Consider the following 17997-nt stretch of genomic DNA (forward strand, 5'->3'; position numbering starts at 1 on the left):
CTGAAAGTTGCCACCCAGGTTAATAGGGCTGTTAAGAAGGCATATGGTGTGCTAGCCTTTATAAGCAGGGGGATTGAGTTTCGGAACCACAAGGTCATGCTGCAGCTGTACATAACTCTGGTGCGGCCACACCTGGAGTACTGCGTGCAGTTCTGGTCACCACATTATAGAAAGGATGTGGAAGCTTTGGAAAGGGTTCAGAGGAGATTTACTAGGATGTTGCCTGGTATGGAGGGAAGGTCTTACGAGGAAAGGCTCAGGGAATTGAGGTTGTTTTCGTTAGAGAGGAGAAGGCTGAGAGGTGACTTAATAGAGACATATAAGATAGTCAGAGGGTTAGATAGGGTGGACAGTGAGAGTCTTTTTCCTCGGATGGTGATGACCAACACGAGGGGACATAGCTTTAAATTGAGGGGTGAGAGATATAGGACAGATGTCAGAGGCAGTTTCTTTACTCAGAGAGTAGTAGGGGTGTGGAACGCCCTGCCTGCAATAGTAGTAGACTCACCAACTTTAAGGGCATTTAAGTGGTCACTGGATAGACATATGGATGAAAATGGAATAGTGTAGGTCAGATAGGCTTCAGATGGTTTCACAGGACGGCGCAACAGCGAGGGCCGAAGGGCCCGTACTGCGCTGTAGTGTTCTATGTTCTATGTTCTATGTTTTGGAGAGTATTTTAAATTCTCTTGCTCCCGCTCAACAGCCATGACATCCAGGCCCCACTTGGAAATGCTTGCAGCAATTCACGTCCATGTGGCTCCAGCGTGAGAGGAATAATGCTTCGCGGAAGGGCGCAGCATCGCGGAGGGGTGGAGCATCGCAGAGGGGTGGATCATCACGGAGAGGTGGAGCATGCTGTATCCAAGCGGCTAATGAGATTTTAATCATGGCAAATGGCGGTTTTGCATGGGCCGTCCAGCACGGGACGCGAGCTTGACTAACGCCGCCAGCGGGGGATTGGAACATGGCATCAGAATCGGCAAGGCGGGGGTGTGCCGACAGACGGAAGGTGGGAAAACCACAAAAGAGGGAAAATGAAAGCAAAACACAGCTGAAGCCAACGGGGGGACGGGGGACGGGGGTGGGGGGGGGGGGGGGAACGGGGGGGGGGACGCAAGAGGGGGGGCAAAGAGGGGGAGGAGGGTGGGTGGAGGGACCATCGACCAATCCAGAGGGCGGCGAAATGTATATAGGGTCAATTAAAATAAAGACAAAATAAACCTTCCTGTACAATAAAGTAAATTAACGTGGGTAAGAAAAATGCGATGCATATATACAATTGTTTATAAATATGAGAAAAAATATATTTAAAAAAAGAATCGGTAGCAGGAGTAAGTTACAATTTTTTCTTTACCCGCTATTCTCCACCCGACCACAAATCCAGCTGCCAGCATCGGGAGTCAAAGAATTCGGGCCGATGTGTTTTTCAGAGAGAACTGACTGCTTTATCATTTATTTGAACAAGTATCACATTCATGGGTCATCTTTGACCTAAATATTTGCATCATTTCATCTGCTAGTGATTCAGGCAACAATAATTCCATCAAACACTTCAGGAAATGTATATTTTGAACTTCCTCAGAGGAAATGCAACTTCTTCCCTCTTTGATTTGTCTTTTATAATAGACCACAAATGCAGTTTTGTTGTTGCATTTAATAATAATAATTGCTTATTGTCACAATGACAAGGCAGATAATACAGTGGATTTACAATATAAATCTTATAATTACGGTCTGAGGTGCTGAAATAAAATCCGGTGCATAAATCACATATTTTCTCAGAAATTAGTTGCAAAGGAGAAGCATAGCTTATTCCCCCAGTATAAGGCATGTTTTGCCACTTGACCAGATATGCCGTATGGGCGGCATGGTGGCACAGTGGTTAGCACTGCTGCCTCACAGCCCCAGAGACCGGGTTCAATTCCGGCCTCGGTTGACTGTCTGTGTGGAATTTGCACTTTCTCCCCATGTCTGCGTGGGTTTCCTCCGGGTGCTCCGGTTTCCTCTCACAGTCCAAAGATGTGCAGGTAAGATGGATTGGCCATGCTAAATTGCCCCTATGTGTCCAAAAGATAGGTGGGGTTACTGGGTTATGGGGATAGGGTGGAGGTGTGGGTTTAAGTAGGGTGTTTTATCGCAGGGCTGGTGCAGACCGGATGGGCCGAATGGCTTCCTTTTGTAGTGTAAATTCTATGATAAAAGTCATAAGTACAATGTTAAGACAATTGAATGTATCCACCAATTTTTAAAGTATATCTGAATGTTATTCTCATTCATAAACCTGCAATTTTAGTGTAGCCAGGAGAAGTCACTGAGATTCAAATATTTTCTTTGTGACAAAATGATTACAGGAGAATCATAGAATCGCTACAGGGCAGAAGGAGGCCATTCGGCCCATCAAGTCTGCACCGACCCACTGAAAGAACATCCCGACCTAGGCCCAATCCTCCACCCTATCCCCGTATCCCCACCTAGGGACAATTTAGCATAGCCAATCATAATAATAATAATCCACCTAACCTGCACATTTTTGGACTGTGGGAGGAAGCCGGTGCACCCGGAGGAAACCCACAGACACAGGAGAAAGTGCAAACTCCAGAGTCACCCGAGGTCTGAATCGGGCATGGATCCCTGGTGCAGTGGGGCAACAGAGCTAACCACTGTGCCACCATGCCGCCCGAAACAACTTAATTTTGAGATTGCCAGGAGAATGGAGAGAAAGACAACTTCAGCACATAAAGTACCAGGATTAAAGCAGGAAATCTTTATGGTTCATGGAACTGAAGATATGTAACCTAAGAAGGGTTCTAATGCACAAAAATAGTCTCTGTACTTATGGATGTGATATAAAGTCTGACCACATGAAGTCATCAAGTATTTTAGGTAGAATGAGTGTGCTTAGTCACATTGCTAAATGATGGATAAATAAGCTGTTTAACGATTTTAAAAGTCTTTATTAAAAACCCCAAATGGTTACCTCTCGTATCCTTGAAGATTTTCAGTCCCCCGTCTTACCTATCTTTAACATACTATTCCTCAATGATATTATCCATGGTGACATTTGGTAATTGAATCATGCTCTAGCTGCTGTGCCATGGAAATTGAGCTGAGAGTTCTGGCACTGCACAACGGACCCTTGTTCTGAAATAAAAGTTGGACAGCAAATTGGCTGATAACGCGGATGATTTCTTTGCTAACTGGAAAAGAGCCATAGCCAGAAGGTATTGAGGAGATAACCTTGATCACTGTTGACAATGTTGCCTTTATGGTGGAGGCACGTTTCTTTGCAGGAAATGACATAACTGTAAATTTGCCTCCATACTAACTTTTGAGGAAGTAAAGGATATTACATAGAATTACATAGAATCCCATCCCATGAACGAATATAAAAGATGGTGACGCGGTGGCACAGTGGTTAGCACTGTTGCCTCACAGCACCAGGGTGCCCGAGTTCGATTCCGGCCTCCAGTGACTGTGGATCCCCGTGTCCTCATCTGTTTCCTCTGCGTGCTTTGGCTACCTCCCACCATCTAAAGATGTACAAGTTAGGTGGATTGGCCACACTAAATTGCTCCTAAGTGTCCAAAATGTGCAGATTAGGTGGGGCTGCAGGTATAGGGTGGGGGAGTGGGCCAAGATAGCGTCCTCTTTCGGAGAGTTGCTGCAGACTCAATGGGCTGAATGGCCTCCTTCTGCACTGTAGAGATTCTATGGATCTTCTATGGAATTACTAGGAATATACACAACAGAAACATGCCATTCTACCCAACAAGTCTGTGCTGATATTTATACACTTGTTGCAAAGGTATGCTTATGTCCACTCCCCTCCTACCCTGCTGGTGGGTGCCAGATATCACAAAGTAGCAGAGCAAAAAAATTATTCTCAGGATGGAAGGGTGAGTCCTGAGTTTTTCATTGGAAGGCCCCTTCTGACTGGAGTGCGCTCCCATCACAGACCAGGCATCTCACTGCTTCTCTGTCCCTCCCCAGCCCATCCTATCCCTTGGCGACCCACTTACCTTTACCTCCCATGACCTCTTAAAGCATCCTCTATCCTCTCTTCTCCTAAACCCCTGCCACGTACCTTACACCAACTCCTGCACTTCCTCCTGGTCATGGTTTTGCAGTGCCTTGTCTGGCCACTGCAGCGTTGTGTCTGGAGACCTTTGGACCTATCATGTTGGCCAACATCTCTCCAAGGTGAGACTCCCTTCGACGTGCGGACAGAAGTCCCATCAGCTGAAATCACTGTTCATTGGAGCATAAAATAGCAGCAGGCCTGTCAAAATAAGTGGGGATGCATTTCCTGCTGACTTTCCAGATGGCAGGGTGATACGCTTGCCATCCGAAAATTTTAGAACTAGTATTGGAATAAATTAGTTTTTTTTCTGATTGGCAGGCAGTGACTAGTGGGATACCGCGGGGATTTGTGCTAGGACCCCAACTGTTTACATTATATATTAATGATTTGGTCGAGGAAACTAAATGTATTATCTCCAAATTTGGGTGGGAGGGTGAGCCGTGAGGAGGAGGCAGAGATGCTTCAATAGGATTTGGACAGGATGAATGAGTGGGCATATGCATGGCAGATGCAGTTGTTATGGGCCAGGGTTTAGAGAACCCCAAAATATGTTATGGAGTTCACCTAACCCACAACTTTTAATAGATTGTGATTATGGGGAGCACAAGGGCCTGCTTTACAGTTGTGATGCAAACAGAGAGTGAAAGTACTTTCAAATTAAAATAATGTTTATTTTATGAAACCAGTTAACACTTTATAAACCCACAGTAAACATCTTAACAATTATCAACACCAATCATCCCCACAAATACAATATTCTATAAGTAACCCTTAATCTTTCCTTACAACATCCATAAGACAAAGGGCCCTTTTTAACACAGAGATCAGGTTTTAATTCTCTACTGAGAGCGATTATCACTTTGAAATCACTCAAATGATCTGGAGACAGTCTTTAGATTGAAGGGAGATTCTTATACAGCTGCTTGCCTTTCCTGCAGCTATCCAGCTCTCAATATGAAATTAAAAACACCCTGTAGCTGCCTGCTCAAAGCGAAAGTGAAAGACAGACAGCCCAGCTCCACCCACACTCTGACACCACTGCAGCTATTCGATAAATACCCTTTTCTTAAAGGTACATCCATTACAGTTATTTAATAAACACCCAGTTTGTAAAGGTTCTCTCACATGACACAGTGTCATGTGGATAAGTGTGAGGTTATCCACTTCGGTAGCAAAAGTAGGAAGGCAGATTATTATTTGAATGGGTGTAAATAGAGAGAGGGGGATACTCAGAGAGACCTCAGTGTTCTCCTGCATCAATTGCTGAAAGTAAGCATGCAGGTACCAGGCAGTAAAGAAGGCAAATGGTTTGTTGGCCTTCATAGCGAGAGGATTTGAGTATAGGAATAGAGATGTTTTACTGCAGTTGTATAGGGTATTGGTGAGACCACACCTGGAGTATTGTCCTTATCTGAGGAAGGATGTTCATGCTGTGGAGGGAGTGCAACAAAGGTTTACCAGGCTGATTCCTGGGATGGCGGGACTCTCCTATGAGGAGAGACTAAGTTGGTTAGGATTATATTCATTGGAGTTTAGAAGAGTGAGAGGGGGTCTCATAGAAACATATAAAATTCTAACTGGATTAGACAGGATAGATTCAGAAAGAAATTTCCCATGGTGGGGAAGTCCAGAACTAGGGGTCATAATTTGAGGATAAGGGATAAACCTTTTAGGACTGAACTGAGGATAAAGTTCTTCACCCAGAGAACGGTGAATCTGTGGAATTCACGACCACTGAAAGTTATCGAGGGCAAAACGTGTTTTTCAAGAAGGAATTAGATATAGCTCTTGGGACTAACGAGATCAAGGGATATGGTGGGAAGGTGGGGTCAAGGTATTGAACTTGATGATCAGCCATGGTCATAATGAATGGCGGAACAGGTTTGAAGGGCCGAATGGCCTCCTTCTGCTTCTATATTCTATGCTTCTATTGGCTGACTGACAACCACTGTATTAATTTTCAAAAGACTGAGGTAACATTCCAGTGACTTGAAGTCACAGATTCAAAGGTGGCTGAACATTGGCATCACTGTACCCATTAAGTGGAGTCAACTTGTCTGCAGGAACACATCAAATATAATCACCTGAGAAGAATGTGTATGAACCACATCTCCTGAGTCATTCTCATGACATCCAGACTTAATTGGGTGGGAAACAGGCATTAGATATAATTAATTAAGATGAAAGACCGGCTAAGAGCTGAATTTACCCAGCCATAATCTACGTTAAAGCAATGTATTCTGAATCCACTAGCCATCACCATATTGGGGTTTCCGTTCAGTTCACAAGGGAGGATCATGTGACAAGCCAGCTAACCTTCATTCCCGCTCTCTCCAGATCAGACAGAAGCAGAAGGGATGCTGATGTAGCAACACACACTGCGTGGACTTCCCTCTTCCACCATCCAACGTGCAAGTTTCAGCTCAGTCTATTGTTTGATTATCCCATTCCTCACAAGCAAAGATTTTGAAAGCTATCAACTCTGCAACTGCTATGTCCAGAAGAAAAGGTAAATCAATCACCAACATCTTCCAACCACCTTGACACCAAATCCTGAAGGACCGCTGAGCTCAGCCTGGATCCACCCAAGTCATCAACCTACATATTAACTTTAATATTTATTAGACTTCCAAATATCATGTAATTTATCCTCCCACTCTATAATCTACATTGTCTTTGTGCCCCTGGTGCAGGTCTGTGTGAAAGTCGGAGCATTTTGATTATTTCTCTTGGATCGGATTAAGTACAATAAATTTTATTTTTCAAAGAATTGGCGAAAACCTGTCATTTTTGTTTTTTGCAGTCACAGCACGGCAAATATATCCTTTTTATTAAAAAGGTGTTGCAGTCAAAAGAGAAGTGAAAAAAGAGGGAAGCCACCCTACCGATCCTCACCAGCGTCCTCCCATTCCAGATACCCAATCCTGCCCTTTCAGCATATCGTTCTCACGATATTTGTCTCACGTATTTGCTGTGATTCCCTTTGAATGCATCTAAGCTACAGCATTTGTCTCCATGACTTCCTGCGTCCTTGAATTCCACATTCTGGTCGTGCCACGTGTAAAAACATTTCTCTTTGTTTCTCTATTGGATCTATTAGTGACTATCTTGTATTTATGGCCTGTAGTTTTGAGTTCACAGATAGAAGCATTGCCTCAACATTTTAACTGCCAATGGGAGTCAGGCTTGGGTGCATGTCGTGAGTCAAATCCCAAAAACGTTATGTTAGGTCATGCTCCTAATATCACCATTCCCACGTCCCAGTTTCATCCAGGTGAGTTTGCTGACAAATGAGGAGAATTGTCAGGTATGTAGTTTCAATATGCAAATAGGTAACTATCTGCTGTTTTACTCAGACATTCTGACTTTAACCAAAGCATCCTATTTCCCAAATCTCAGCAGGTTGCCAGGGTCAACCAAGCTAGTGCACAGCAGGGAGTGCTTCTTCAGTAAAACTGACAGGCTGGCAAGGATTGAATTGTTGAAGTGAAGAGCTCCAGCCATGGCCAGATGAGAGGCTGGTGTCCATGGTACTTCTGTAAATGTGTTTTCTCTGTTTGACAGGTGATTGACATTATTTTGGAAATCAATTCACCTGCCTTACACTTCACTCACCTCAAGCTGAACATCCCTGCTGTCAGACTTCATCTTAGCACGTGCGCAAGTAATGCAGCTTGTTATAAATGTATGGTTTTGTGAGATGATTACGTTCTGGACTGTCCCTTTAATTTTAGGTAAAATGGCGTAGCAAAAATCAACATGTGACCTGCTGCTATTTCTGCCTGGCGACAAGCTGATGTGACCTGGTTACCATGGACACAGGGGCCCAGGTCAAATGTTTTTGAAATTTACATGCCAGGTTTAAGACCTGAAAACAAAGTCCAGAACATCTGGATGTGACATGGGTAGGCTTACAGACTCTGAGGCAACTACTGTTACTTTGTCCAGTCTCATGGATTCCCAGGCAGTCTGATTTTTTTTTAAACTAGACAGTGAGAGAGGAAGACAGGGAGTCAACAGCTGATGCAAACAGCAGGGAAAAATCTGTTCTCTGCAAGCTACCAGGCAGAATGCAAGAGAAAGTTTGGCCTCTGGGTGAAGTGAAGGGACTTGGGAGAGATTTTTAGTCATTGAAAGATTGGCCCTGGAGATGCTGAGAGAAGGAATCACAGGAATGACCCTTGCTGGTGTTCAGGGATTCTCAGAAGACTAAGGAAAATAGTTTTTGATGAAGGCTGGACATTATGGCTCAGCAAAACAGGGAGAGGTGAGCCCATGATCGCTGCCTCTTCCTAAAGTTCTGCGATATCTTCTCCTGCAAGGACTGAAAGTGGACAGTTAGGAGTGTAAGAAATGGATTCTGTGGGAGGTAGGAAGAACAACATTTGTGGAGAGTGACTATGAGGCATGGGTGCAAAAGGACAATAGGATGAGTTTCGCTGTCCAAATGTAGATGTGGGAAGGAGCCCAGAGAAAGAGGCACGAATAGATCTGCAAAGTCTGTGGTTCTGAGGAGTGTTGTGCATGAAAATGCTGGGAAAGGCAGAATGTAGGGCTTCGTACCTGACATTGCTATGCCACTTATCTTTCCCATCCTTTTGAGGTCCTGATCCTCTAGATGAATTGACTCCAGCGTTGATGACTGCACACCTGCTCCTCACTTCCTTGGCCTCTAATATGCACACCTGCTTGGTTTGAAAGGCTGCCTCTTCCTGACATCCTCAGGAATGATTACTTCAGCCCCTCAGATTCCACAGCAACTCCACAAAGGACAGACGTGATTAACAGCCTTGCCCCTCAGCTTTCTCTCAAAAGGGAGAGCAACCTATGGTCCTCTGGAACTTAGGTAAGAAGTCTCACAACACCAGGTTAAAGTCCAACAGGTTTGTTGCGAATCACTAACTTTCGGAGCACAGCTCCTTCCTCAGGTGAATCATTCACCGGAGGAAGGAGCAGTGCTCTGAAAGCTAGTGATTCAAAACAAACCGGTTGGACTTTAACCTGGTGTTGTAAGACTTCTTACTGTGCTCACCCCAGTCCAACACTGGCATCTCCACATCATGGAACTTTGGTGACATTTACACTGGAGCCAGCCTCAACAAGCTGAGAGTGGGATTTCTGCCTCTTAGAGAAAGGAAGCCCCACGGTCCAGAGCTGCCAACCAATCTGATTGACTGCCAGCAGTGCCAGAACTCAGTAGTGGCCACTGTTGGGACTACAGGCAGTCCCAATGAGACGGTCTGTGGATGCTGGACTGACATGTGAGTCTGGGGTTTTGGTTAGGGCTGGATTAGGGACCCAATGGGAGAGGAGGAAGGGTGGGGGGAGGGATCTGGAGACCTTTGGGGAAAGGCCCAAAGGCCAGGGGAGGGGAAGTAGCATCCGTTTGTGTGCTCCCGATGGGCACATTCCATACTGCCCGGACCCCCCAGTTTCATTTAATAGGATTTGATCTCGGTGTCCATGTACATAGATCCCTGAAAGTTTCCACCCAGGTTGATAGGGTTGTGAAGAAGGTCTATGGTGTGTTGGCCTTTATTGGTAGAGGGATTGAGTTCCGGAGCCATGAGGTCATGTTGCAGTTGTACAAAACTCTAGTACGGCCGCATTTGGAGTATTGCGTACAGTTCTGGTCGCCTCATTATAGGAAGGACGTGGAAGCTTTGGAACGGGTGCAGAGGAGATTTACCAGAATGTTGCCTGGTATGGAGGGAAAATCTTATGAGGAAAGGCTGATGGACTTGAGGTTGTTTTCGTTAGAGAGAAGAAGGTTAAGAGGTGACTTAATAGAGGCATACAAAATGATCAGAGGGTTAGATAGGGTGGACAGCGAGAGCCTTCTCCCGCGGATGGAGGTGGCTAGCACGAGGGGACATAGCCTTAAATTGAGGGGTAATAGATATAGGACAGAGGTCAGAGGTGGGTTTTTTTACGCAAAGAGTGGTGAGGCCGTGGAATGCCCTACCTGCAACAGTAGTGAACACGCCAACATTGAGGGCATTAAAAAATTTATTGGATAAGCATATGGATGATCAGGGCATAGTGTAGGTTAGATGGCCTTTAGATTTTTTCCATGTCGGTGCAACATCGAGGGCCGAAGGGCCTGTACTGCGCTGTATCGTTCTATGTTCCATGTTCTATTATCATTTCTGAAAAACAATTAAAATTCACTGCTTTAATGTACACTTCCACACAAGCTATCTGAACACAGCTAAACAGGGTAATGTGCTAAGTAACATTTTGTAAATTTCTGTCACTCAAAAAATAGCCTAGTTTTTCTCATTACTAATGAGGTGAACTTTGATTCCAGATATTTATTTATTATTTGGATATGCCCAGTCTTAACGCAATCAAATTAAGGAAATAACATTAAAATGACACAGATAAATAATACTTACATTTTAAAACTTACTTTCAGTTTACATTTATATGAAACAAGCACAATTTGTTCCCTGGTATTGCATTTCTTTTCCATTTCTCTTTTGAGACGATCTCAGCCACGAGCTTGCCAAAATGCGCTGGCAATTTGAAGAAAAGTGCAAATCAAGCAAAGGCAGCAGTGCCATTTCTTTGATATAACATGCTATATTCTGAAGATTTAAAGCAGCTCTTAAACTATTCAATGCTTAGAAACAAGCAGCTCAAACAGAGCAGGGTAGAAATACCAGTTTCAGTATTATAACATCAATCTAGATCAATGAGAGATATGCCACACGACATAAACCTAAATGTGAAGAGAAAATAATACTGAATCATTGAACAAATTGTTAAGGAATTAAGGCATGTAATGCAATTTATTACTTTTATCAGTCAGAACTAGAGTTGAATATTTTGCTGCGAAAGAGTTGCACATAGTGAAATAGATCTGCCTCATGCATAAACTGAAGGACAACTAATGATTTAAGAAATATTACATTCCACAACCTTTATCACACTGATACCATTCATTTTGCAGTGGACCCCAATGCATTGTGGCACCATGCTTCAATTATCAAAAGGTTTATAGTCCAGAAAAGGACTTTTCACTCCAAGCAGATAGTGAAGCATTTGCGTAATGGTTCACATATTTATTTAACATCCGCAAAATCAAAATTTCAAAGCAAATTTTGCAATCTTAAACACGTTAAAATCAGAATATGGGGACAAGCCTGCGAGAAGGTGGTTCCTACCACTTCTTATATTTTTCAATGCTGCCCTTGTGTTTCTTTGCAGACAGCCAAACAAGATATCATCGAATTCAGGCACATCTGCATAATGTTAAAGTCACTCTACAGGTGCTGTAAGCAATTATGTTCAGTCCACATTCTTACAACTCATAAAAGGAAAATGTGAATCAGTAGCAGTGCATATAATTTACAACTATCCCCTCCTCAATAATTTTAATTTGTTATTTTTCCTGCCAATGATCCAAACAATATTGTGAACAATTACTTAATTAGATGAGACACATCTCTTACCTTCTAATAGATATGAAACTCAGAAAATAGTATTGTCGTGTCAGTTTTAATTCAGTGGAACGACGTTACCATTTTCAGTTTAAAGAAGACATGATCCAGAAACCTACGCTACCAAACTATGGCTTGCTTGCTTTATAGACGGTATTAAATCTTGGTCTTACTGGCAAAGTTGTTCTGCTGAGCCATTTGGGAATTGGTTTTCCTGGCTCAGGTTGCCCCTGCGTCTTTGTGACATGATAAGCTGGACTAAGGGTTGACTTCTGCCTCATATTGTATTCGTTTCGCAGATCACTTTTTCCTTGGCTGAGCATCATTTCTCTGTGCTACCCTTTTAAGCTCACATTCTGTTATTGAGCTTCTTCCAATTGTTTCTGAAAGACCTCATGTGGTTGAGTGAGAACTTCTATCTTTGCTTGCCATTCTATGGTCCTGATTTTCATCCCAATGTATATTTATTTGGGAATGTAATGTTTTTCCAAGGTTCCTTCCAAAGGTGCGACTCTTTCAGAGGCAGCACGGTAGCACAAGTAGCTAGCACTGTAGCTTCACAGTGCCAGGGTCCCAGGTTTGATTCCCTGCTGCGTCACTGTCTCTGCGGAGTCTGCGCGTTCTTCCGGTGTCTGCGTGGGTTTCCTCCAGGAGCTTCGGTTTCCTCCCACAGTCCGCAGACGTGCTGGTTAGGTGGATTGGCCATGATAAATTGCCCTTTGTGACCAAAAAGGTTAGGAGGGGTTATTGGGTTACGGGGATAGGGTGGAAGTGAGGGCTTAAGTGGGTTGGTGCAGACTCGATGGGCCGAATGGCCTCCTTCTCCACCGTATGTTCTATGTCTATCCTTCAGTGCTGCAGTCTCATTCTTACACCTCTTGGTTTCCTCCGAGAATAATGAACATTCCTGAGACTTCTCTGAATATTGGTGTGTCAGTTCTTTTAAAGTGGCATTAAATTCATTATGTTGCATTTCGTAATGTTCCTGCAATATTTTGACTGAAGTTTTCTTGTAATTTAACAGAGTCTCAATGAGTTTGTTCTACCCTTTTGCTGCTCAGGGTATTTTTATTCTGTCTTGAGGCTAAAGAGTAATGGACTATTTTTGAATCCAATCCTGAATGACAATTAGCTGCACTTTCAATTGTCTATTCTCTTGTTCAGTTCTCGTGTTCTCACTCTGTGTCTTAGTGTGTAGCTTTGTCATTGCTGCTAGCTCCAACACAACTTTTCCTGAAGTAGCATTCAAAGTCTTTTCCAACTTCTCGTATTTCCCCAGGAATAGATATTGAGTTGTCAAAACATCTTTCAAAGCAATGAGCTCTGTGAGTGCCTTCCCTGTTTGCTGCTATGCCTGGGTGTACTCGAGTTCTGTTCTTCCAACCCAGCTTTGATGCGAACATTATCAGATTGTGTTTCTGCTTTTCCTTGCTTGGCTTGGCGCAGGACTTTTTCCTTGTTGTTCACTAGTAGCTGGTGCTACAGTTCCGGAAATGTGCCCATGACTACAAGCGGGAAATCATTTGGGACTTTTCGCTCAGGCTTCTCATCAGAATATACTATTGGGTCTTCTGGAGAATTCTGTGCATCTCAGGCACCTTGTGTGGTTTGTTTGGGTGGTGTCGTTGGCCTTTTCATCCTTTCTTTGTTTTTTTTAAAATGCCTCTTATTACACTTATACTCTGTTCAGTTTGAAGATGAAAATATTCATCAAAGGCTGTTAACAATTCCCGTGGCTGGTTTCAGATTCATCAACGCCTTGCATCAGGTCAGCGTGATTTGCAAGGTCATCAAACCAGTAAAGAACCAGTAAAGAAAAAAAATCTGACCTTCCTCTGATTTTTTTACTGAGGCCTGATGTACCCAAGAAATGTGACAAGTCTCTTTTCATGGATGACAAATGTCTCTGTTGGATTTGGCCTTGGGGTTGGACCAAACTAATCTGCTGAGTTGTATTTTTGATCCATGTTGAAAATTTCAAAAGTGTGGGTACAGCTCCAAGAGCTTACCAGCTTCCACGATGGTGTCACCGTTCACTTCAGAACTCTGGATTTTCCACACTTCCCATTTCGGCGGGCTTCACAAAATGGCGGCAGTGGGTTCAGGTGCTGCAATACATTTTTAAACATGCATTTTTCATCTCTTACAATTAGACAAGGAGGGTTTTTCTGAAATTCTAATGGAAATATTAATACAAATCTGAATACCATATTGCCTAACATTTCTCCAGAAAAACACCTGGGCCACGATTTTGTAAACAGCGTGTCATTTGCATGTTGTGACCAGAACTGTGTCGCACTTCAGCTTTATATTTTTGCCTTTTCCACGCCATTACAATGAAAATTCATTGTGCCAGCGGCATGCATGCAAAGCATGGGCAATTTAGCGGCGGAAAAGCTTTCCATTGGTCAAACCTGCCATCAGTTCGCAATGCTGTATCGACGTTCAGCCTATTAAAGAGTCTTCTGTGCAAACAGGAAGAATCTGTATCATGGTCAAGTGTCTACACTTGTTGAGACTCCATATTGTTTGGAGATATGAGTAGGCACCAAAGCTGATTGGCCCCACCTTTTAGCGATGCTTTCCTGCAGGTTCTCCTTAAGGCCTTCAGGGAAAGGTGGGAGCTGATCTTCCTCAAGAATATCCATAGAATGCACAGAATCCCTATCATGCAGGAGGCCATTTGGTCCAGTGAGTGTGCACCATTCCTCTGAAAGAACACCCTACCTAGGCCCACACCCCTGCTATATCACCGTAACTCCAGAATCCCATTTAACACGAAGGGGAAAATTAGCATGGCTAATCCACCTAAGCAGCACACCTTTGGACTGTGGGAGGAGACCGGAGCACCTGGAGGAAACCCACGCAGACAGGGGGAGAAAGTGCAAACTCCACACAGGCGGTAACCCGAGGCGGAAATCGAACCCGGGTCCCTGGGTGCTGTGAGGCAGCAGTGGTAACCACTGTGCCACCGTGCTGCCCCTAGTGTAGGAAGGTCCCCCTGCCAGACCAAGACGGTCTGTAGAGGGATGGCAGAGGAGGTGAGCCACCAAGTGGACAACCAGACAAATCCAGCCCATAGTGTCCGTGACAAACAAAATAGCAAAAAGAACGGGCTGCTCATTTTAATTCCATTTCCCAGCACCTGGTGCACAGGTTACAGCACTTCAAATACAGGTAACCTTTGAATGAGTTGAGCTTTTCAGCTCCATCAATTTAAGCAGTGAATTCTAGATGCCCACCACTCTCTGGGTGAAAATGTTTTTCCTCGTGTCCTCTCTAATCCGCCTATCAATCACTTTAAACCTGCTTAATGAACCATCAGCTGGGGGAAACAAGTCTTTCCTGTCTACTCTGTTTAGGCTCTTCATAATTTTATGCACATCAATTAGGTCACCCTTTAGCCTCCTCTGTTCTAAGGAAAACAGCCCTAACCTATCCAATCTTTCCTCATTGCTGCAATTTTCAAGCCCTGGCAATGAGCTGCTCTGAGACACAACAGTGACTGTCATATCTTCAACAGGAGTCTTTCTTGGGGTCATCAGTAGTGTGTATGTGTCAGCTACGTCAGATGGCAACTAAAGCCTTATCTTTAGTCTGTGCTTGGATGCAATGTTTGAATGACAGGAACATATGTGAGGTGGGGATGCATGCAGACAAGGTTAGATGTCACATGGCAGGTCACTATCTATGCATTTTGTCACAGCAGGTCTGTAACAACGGGAGAGGAGATGGATAAGAGGAGGGGTGCACTATCTTTGGCTTCTCACACCAGCAGATGAAGATGCATTGGAGCAATAGCTAGCAAGTAGGAAGTGAGATCTTTGGCAAGTAGGAAGGCTTGACAGTCAGGCATAAGGGGGATGAGGTAATCATCTTGCTGGTGGCAAATGGCTACACAGGGTGCATGAAGTGAGATGTTATGTGCTCACACTGTGATGATGATTAATGGGATTATTTTTGTTTTGCACTACAGATGATCATCATCCAAAGATCATGGCTGGGATTCTCCGACCCCGCGTCAGGTCGGAGAAACCCGGAGGGGGGAAGGGCGAGAATCGTGCACCGCCGCCGGCTCGCCGATTCTCTGGCGCCGATTTTCAGGTACCTGCGGGATCACCGCCGCGCCGGTTGGGGGCCATTGAAAGCGGTGCCCCGGCTATTCTCTGGGCCTCGACGGGCAGAGTGCCCGCCGTGTTCAGAAGACTCCCACCGGCGTGGGTTACGTATGGTCCCACCTGGCAGGATCTCGGAGTTCTGTCTGCGGGGGCCGTCCTGGTCGGGTTTAGGGGGATCCGGCCCGGGGGGGGGGGGGGGGGGGGGGGGTGTTGGGCCTCCACGGCGGCCTGGCCCATGATCGGGGCCTACCAATCGGCGGGTGGGCTGGTTCTGTGGGGGGCCTATGTTCCTCCGCACCGGGCCCCAGTAGGGCTCCGCCATATTGCCCGGGGGCTGGCGAGGAGACGGGAACCCTCGTGCATGCGCGCACTCACGCCGGCCGTGGTGCACCAGCTTTCGGGTGCCGGTACTGCAGAGACCACTCCGGCACCGTACTAGCCCCATGGGAAGGGGTGGATAGCTGCCAGGTGAGGCCCGTCGACTAGCTCCATGGGAAGGGGTGGATAGCTGCCAGGTGAGGCCCGTCGACTAGCCCCATGGGAAGGGGTGGATAGCTGTCAGGTCAGGCCCGTCGACTAGCCCCATGGGAAGGGGTGGATAGCTGCCAGGTCAAGCCCGTCGACTAGCCCCATGGGAAGGGGTGGATAGCTGCCAGGTGAGGCCCGTCGACTAGCCCCATGGGAAGGGGTGGATAGCTGCCAGGTGAGGCCCGTCGACTAGCCCCATGGGAAGGGGTGGATAGCTGTCAGGTCAGGCCCGTCGACTAGCCCCATGGGAAGGGGTGGATAGCTGCCAGGTCAGGCCCGTCGACTAGCCCCATGGGAAGGGGTGGATAGCTGCCAGGTGAGGCCCGTCGACTAGCCCCATGGGAAGGGGTGGATAGCTGCCAGGTGAGGCCCGTCGACGCCGGAGTGGCTCGTGCCTCTTTTCACGGCGGCGTCAGAACTTGGCTGCAGGATTGGAGAATCCTGGCCCATGGCTACAGCCAAGGCAGTCTCCTCTGGAGCCAAAGCAGCCAATGTCCCAGAAAGTTCAGCATCATCTGCTTCATCCTTCACTCCAACCAGCTCAGATACATCCATACGGTCTGTGGACGATTTGTGTTAAAGTTCGGGAACACAATCTGTTGAGCACGGCACAGATATCCATGAGGCGGCACAGTGATTAGAACTGATGCCTCACAACTACAGGGATTTGGGTTCAATTCCAGCCGTGGGTGACTGTCTGTGTGGAATTTGTACATTCTCCCAGTGTCTGTGCGAGTTTCCTCCGGGTACTCGGTTTCCTCCCACAGTCCAAAGATGTGCAGTTTAGTTGGATTGGCCATGCTAAATTGCCCCTCAGTGTCCAAAGGTCAGGTGGGGTTACAGAGTTCCGGGGATGGGATGGTTGAATGGAATTTGGTGGAGTGCAATTTGCAAGGTTGGTATGTGCTGGGCCGAATGGCCTTCTTTTGGGCGGCACGGTATCACAGTGGTTAGCACTGTTGCTTCACAGCACCAGGGTCCCAGGTTCGATTCCCGGCTTAGGTCACTGTCTGTGCTGAGTCTGCACGTTTTCCCCGTGTCTACGTGGGTTTCCTCCGGGTGCTCCGGTTTCCTCCCACAAGTTCCGAAAGACGTGCTGTTAGGTAACTTGGACATTCTGAATTCTCCCTCTGTGTACCCGAACAGGCGCCGGAATGTGGCGACTAGGGGCTTTTCACAGTAACTTCATTGCCGGGTTAATATAAGCCTACTTGTGACAACAAAGATTATTATTGCACTGGAGAGATTCTATCATATGATCAAACAGCTGAGGGAGAATGTGATATCTGGGTTCCCAGTTTCGAAGGACTGCTGGGAACCAGGCTCCTCTTGGCCTCTCGTCATGACCACAAGAAGCCTGCTGGACATGTAGCAGAGTTCAGATTAAAAATATGAGAGAATGCCAGGGATATTGGGCAGCTTTGCACAGGGTATGGAGGAGGCCATGCTAGCCATGAGTTCTGCCATGTTCCAGAATTTGAAGCGCATGGCAACCGGCATAGATCGAGCATCCGATCCATATGCACTCAGGTATGCATTCCTTCACTACCCATGAGCTCAGTGGCTAGGCAAGAGGGGGTGAGGCCCCTGGGCCTCCATCCAGGAGCCACTTCCCCTCAGAGGGATGCCTCATGCACCCAGATGGCAGAGGAGCATATGCCACCTGGCCCAAGGCCTTCCTCTCAGGACTCCCTCAAGAGCTTTGACAAACGTTAGATCTTTTCTCTCCCTACAGATGCTGCCAGACCTGCTGAGATTTTCCAGCATTTTCTCTTTGGTTTCAGATTTCAGCATCCGCAGTAATTTGCTTTTATCCCTCAAG

Source organism: Scyliorhinus canicula, chromosome 7 (genome assembly GCF_902713615.1).
Source record: "Scyliorhinus canicula chromosome 7, sScyCan1.1, whole genome shotgun sequence".
Classification (NCBI taxonomy): Eukaryota; Metazoa; Chordata; class Chondrichthyes; order Carcharhiniformes; family Scyliorhinidae; genus Scyliorhinus; species Scyliorhinus canicula.